Raw genomic sequence first — 6453 nt, 5'->3', positions numbered from 1 at the left:
AGATCATATCTCCGAAAATGTCATGCGAAAAGATCTAAAATTTGGATACGAGGTTTAGCGTGATTTCTTCTCAAATGAGTTTTTTTTGCGACTTCTGAAACGTCACAGAAAAAAGGTTATAGCAAAAATTCCACGACGACCTGTTTGGAGCAGCGAAACCCTAGAATGCAAAGCTCTGATACCAAATGTTATGAAACCAACTCAAGAAAAGATAGAAAAGATAGATCAATGCCTTAGAATTCAGCCTCTTCGAGGGGGCAACCTCCTTTACATTACATAAATGAACAATTCTTGGATGATTCAAATGACAAAACCTCCTTTCTACATATAGGAGTCTAAGGAGTCACAATATAATCTAGCCGACCTAACAATAATAATATAAAGCCACAAAAATAACGATAGAGGGATTCTATGGGCACATTAATAACAATATGGCGGCAATGGGGGCACAACAATGTAAATAAGGGGTATAACTACAATAGTAATGGGGTAATCACTAGTATTGTAGGGACCCAACATTTTCCAACAAAATAAAGTTGATGCAATTAAGACCCCAGGTATATTACAACCTTTATCCATTCCAAGTCAATATTGGGAGGAGGTTTCAATGGATTTTATCTTTGGTTTACCCAAGCCTAAAGCAAAAAGTGTCATCATGATGGTAGTTGATAGACTTACCAAGTATGCACAATTTTGTGCATTATCTCATCCATTTAAATCTAATATAGTTGCTATTGCATTTATGGAAACAATTCAAAATCTACACGAAAATCCAAAGATTATTGTAAGCGACAGAGATCCCATTTTCACAGGAAATTTTTTGACATAATTATTTTCTTGTCTGGGTACTTAGTTAGCCCATAGCTCATCTTATCATCGTCAATCTGATGGGAAAACTAATATAGTGAACAATGTTTGGAAGGATATCTGCATTGCTTTGTATCTAATAAATAGACACAATGGGTCAAATGGTTTCCTGTGAATGAATGGTGGTATAACGCTTCCTTCCATACTGTAGCAAAAATAACCCCATTTATGGCACTTTATGGATATCATCCAACATCCATCACATCATATTTAAGAGAAAATTCTAAGGTTCAAAAAATGGAAGATCACATATAACATGAATAATAAGTTCTCCAACTCTTAAAGGATAGCCTCACTTTGGTGCATAATAGAATGAAATAACAGGAAGATCAGCATCACAGCAAAAGAAGTTTTGATGTAGGTGATTGGGTATTTCTACGACTATAACCATACAAACAAATGTTCCTCAAGCAAGCTAATAAGGAGATAAATTATCACCAAAGTATTATGGTTTGTACAAGGTGTTGCAAAAGATTGGTACTATGGCATACAAATTGGAGCTTCTTGCATCTTCCCGAGTGCACCTAGATTTCAATGTTTAATGCTTAAAGAAGGTTATAGGTGAAAAGCTCCTACTTCAAACAATATTTCCAAAACTTGACAAGGAAGGAAAAATCATATTGGAACCTAAAGTAGTCATAGAAACAAGAACTCGATAGCTACGAAATCAATCAATTTCAGAGTATCTCATGAAGTGGAATAACTTACCCATTGAAAATTCCACATGGGAGGCTGATAATTTTATACAGAATCATCCCGAAGTACTCAAGTGTTGAGGACAACACTTTTTTGAAGTAGAGGGGCATGTTACATCCCTATAATACTAGTATATTCCCTTATTATTATTGTCATTGTAACCCCTTATTTTTAATTTCGTGCCCATGTTGTCCCCATATTGTTATTATTGTGCCCCATAGAAGCCCACTATTGTTATTGTTGTGCCCCCACATTATTATTGTATGTTGACTCTAATTATATTGTGACACCTTAGACTCCTATATATAGAAAGTATGTCCTGTCATTCGTATCATCCATGAATTGTTCATTTATGTAATGTAAAGGAGGCTTCCCCCTTGAAGAGGCTTATTTTGATGTCAATGATCTATCTCTTCTTCTATTTTGTGAGTAGGTTTCATAACATAGAATGGTTTTCCCAAATTTTAAAGTTTATTCAAATTCTCTCATTTATTTACTTGTGCTACAAATATTAATGTGTTAATAAGAATAATTTTCTTTTTGAAAATATTTGCAAAATCATTTTTGAATCTAAATCTTGAATTTTAATACTAACCATTATTTCTATTTTGTATAGTATTCAGGTTTTAAGGTTATATTTGATTTTTTTGTATATATTGGGCATTTTTGCTGTCTATTTTTCATTTGTGTAGGTGATAGCTCAAGAGTTTGAAGAAGAAATTAAATTTTGGAGAGCCCTAGCCTCATCTAGCCTAAACAACTAGGTTTTTAGTGGTTTCTAGGCCTCTGGAGGAGTCAATGAACTAGTCAATAAAGGATGCAACCCTTGGAGGGCTTCTTGAGGTGGTATTTGTAATATCCCTTGTGAAAATTACATGTAATAAAAGTTAATAAAGGAAGAAATGACAACCACGGTTGTTGGGACACTATTCCAAGCTGAATGTTAGCAAAGACATCTTGATGTGCGTGTTCATCCATTTATTATGGCTAAGGAAATTGGAAAAGGCAATGACTAAGTCTTTGGAAAGGAAAAATGGCATTTTCGGCACATTTATTTATGAAAATAATGGAAATTAGGAGAAAAGGGAGGTGCATGGTCACAAGTTGCATGTGAGGAGGAAAATGAAGGAAAATAATGGAAAATGAAGAAAATAGAGGCCTCATTAATAAAAAAAGGCTTATGAGGATCAGTTGGTAATCTTTTTTCAGTTCAATTTTGGAGCTCTCTCATTATATTCTCTCTCTCTCCCTCTTGGAAACTTAGAGTTTCTTGGAGCATTTTTGCAGTGGATCAAGAAGGTAAAGAAGGCAACAGGAAGGAAGGAGCAGAAATGAAGAGCATGATCAAACATCTACAATAGGATTCTTTGCAGGTATTGATTTTCATGTGTGTTTTCATTGCTAGATTTCGCATGCATGGTATTTCATGTGGTTACTTTGCTATTATGGTATGGTTTTGGTGAGCTGCAACATTTTTTTCAGCCTAGCCTTACCATTTCCGGATAGCCATGGTGTGATGGGGTTCTCATGTTTTGGTTGAGTTGGATTTCCGGATGAATTAGAAGGTGGGTGAGGTGGTCCTTGAATCGGACTATGGATCACACTAAGGACATTGGCCTAGTGATCCCTGAGCCAAATTGTGGGTTGTCGTAAAGCCAGGATTATGTTGTCTCAATAGGCCTAGTAATCCTTGCAAGTGAATGACAAGATATAAGGTAAATCCAAGAGGTGGTTTACTCTTTGTTGGGCCTAGTAATCTCCTGTTTTGGATATGCGGTAAAGCCTAGAGAATGGGTCTCAGTTTAGGGACTAGTGATCTGGGTTTGGATTGCGGTAAAGACTAAGAGACTAGGGCACATGAAAATTCCTCACAGTTCAGATGGATAAATCCATGGAATCCATGCTTGTTTTGGCCTACTGATCCGGGATGGATTACGGTAAAGCCTAGTTTCTATTGATGAGGGTGAGGTGGTTTAGCCTCGGGATGCATTGGTTAGTTCTTTTTGTTTGTTTCCTACATTCATGGTTGGAATATGGAACAGGGGTTAATGACTAAAGAGAGAATTGACACAACCATTTTATGGTCGGGTGGAACATGGTAGTCCCTTCCCGGGTTTGGATTTTGCATCATTAATGAGAGGTTATTTCTCCTTGTATTTCTATGAGTATTATACTGATTTTTGTGTGGATAGGCTTGTGATTTCATTGGTATTTTTGTTGCCATTATGATGGTTATCTATGTGTTTTATGACATTAGCTATCTGTGGGTCTCATCATGCTTTTACTTGTAAATGAATGGAGAATGTATCTATTACCTAATAGATGACATTGCAACAAATGATATGAGAGAACAATGGTTCCTAGTGATTCTCAAATAAGTATGAGTTCCCTATGCTTAAATCTATTCTATACACATACAGATTACATATTTGTGATATGTTTGATGAAATGGATGGCATGGCTAGTAGGGGTATGGTTAAGGGCTTGTTCAACTATTTGATTTTGCATCATTGTGTCCCTATGATTTTGCTGTTAATAATATGTCATTCAATTCTCGACAGTGACGTGAGATATGGGCCTAAAAAAGTGGCCCGAAACCCAGGGATGTTGGCACAACAATGGAAAAAATAGTCCCTAGACGCTGGCATGCATATAGCATGAGAGTGTCCAGAGTCTCCTGGATGTTGGCATGCCTATAGCATGGGAGCATGCAGAGGTTATGTGGTCAAAAAATTCAGCGAAACCCAGGGGCTAGTTGCTTAAAGTGTTGGGATGGATCTCAAGGGTCCTATAGCTAATCTAGAAGGTCGGTATGTTTTGTTTCTATTAATTGCATTTCCTTAAGGTCACATAGGAGGTTGAATCTGATCATAGTAGCCTCTCCTCACATCTTTAACTTGGTTGGCTAGTTAGATATGTAGATTTGGAAGGAAGGTGTTCGAGAGTGCTATTAGAGCATCGTTCACCCATCAAATTGGATGGGTCGTGTGTGTTGGTCATGCATGCATGTCATTTGCATGTGTTTCTATGATGCTTTCATTCCTTGTGCTTGTTGCATTGCATGGTGTTGATCATGGTTGTAGTGATGTCACCATGTGGAAGTGGATGTTGGTTTTGTGAGATGCATCATCATGAGATCATGACTTGTTACACGTTGTTATATGTCACTTACATGCATCATTTTTTATGCTTGGTTATATTCCTTTATGCTTGGTTATGTTATTGTATGTTTGGTTCCATGTATTTGGTTTCAAGTATTGTTCGCTTAAGCTTGATTATATGTGCTCATGTGTGTGTGTGTGATTGATTACACATTGCTTATTCAATTAGATATTTTCATGTGGCCATGTGTATAGTGGTGTAATGGTTGTTTTCATGCATGAGGTCATGGTATGTGTAATTGATATGGTTATGCATTGATGACTGGACTCTAACTAGAATGATGCTTATGTGTTGATGCACTTATTTCTATATGTATATATGTTGTTATGATTATGTTAAACATGTATCATGCCAATTTTGTGATCTTGCAGATGAGGTATCGTCGCCAAATCATGCTAATGTACATTGATTTATTATGATTTAGTTTAGCCGACATAGTATGCCTTATAGGAAAGAGATCAAATTGCTAGCAGGATGGTAGACTACAAAGACTCTCCCTGTGAGTTAGATGAGAAGCGTGGTGTTGGGCACTCTTTTGATTTGGCGGACACATTGAGAAGCTTGAAGGAGGAAATAATGAGTTGTAAGGTAGTAAATGACAAAATCATACAAACAAAAGAGAAATAAAAAGAGGTAAATGCTATACTTCTTCAAAGTTTGTCAGAATTGCAGCGACAAGGGCCACTTCGGATCAGCCATGGACAAGAGGAAAGGACTAACGGGGTATATTGTAGTAGGTCTCATGGTGGTCACATTTAAGATAGAGATGACACTATTAGACATGGCAGATTGTTGGATACTCTGGATAGGAGAGGTGATGGATACAGGTACTATTCTAATTTTGGTTCTGATAGACATCATGATCATCATCGCTTTTATCCATACATGAGGAGTGATATGGGATAATTTCCAGATGATTTTAAGAAAGCGAAGCCACCTAATTTTGATGGGGATGTGAAGAAGCTAGAAGATGCAGAGGATTGGATACTTGGGATGAAAAAATTCTTTGAGTTGCATAATTACATAGATAACATGAAGGTAAAATTAGCGATCTTCATTTGGAAGGTAAAGTAGACATTTGGTGGGAAGATTGGAAGCAGGTCAGAGACATTAGGGAAGATGACTTGAGTTGGCATGAGTTCAAGAGGCTTTTCAAGAATAAATACTTGTCAGAAAGGTACTATGATAGTAAAGCCAAATAGTTTTATGATCTAAAGATGGGATCAATGATAGATGAAGAGTACACTACCAATTTTCTAGAGCTATTCAGGTATGTACCATATATTAAAGAAGCGAAGGCTAAATTTCAACGATTGTTTAGTGGATTTCCATTGACATTTAGAGATTGGATTAAGTATGATGAGCCTCATTCACTTGAGGAAGTTATTGGGAAATAGAAACATTTCTATGAACAATCAAAGTGTAAGAATGAATCTCAGCAAATATGGAAAGGGAAAGACAAATGTAAAGGTAAATGGTAGTAGAAAAGAACAATGCCTCAGAATGCAGATGAGAAAGAAAATGTGGCACCACAAAATATGTTCAATGTAGCTAAGTGGGGACATGGGTGACAACAACAACAACATAGAGGGGAGGGTACTTGTTTGTTGGAGTGTTGGACATGCGGAAAGGAGCATCTTAAGAGAGATTTTCCATAGAGATTATATTATGGTTGTCGTTGAAAAGTTGACAAAGGTAGCACACTTATTCAGTTAGTGATGTAGCGTA

The sequence above is a fragment of the Pinus tabuliformis genome, chromosome 7, assembly GCF_031772625.1.
Source record: "Pinus tabuliformis cultivar Carrire ecotype Pingquan chromosome 7, CPIR1, whole genome shotgun sequence".
NCBI lineage: Eukaryota > Viridiplantae > Streptophyta > Pinopsida > Pinales > Pinaceae > Pinus > Pinus tabuliformis.
The sequence above is the reverse complement of the archived record's forward strand: the minus strand, read 5'-3'. Positions refer to the sequence as shown.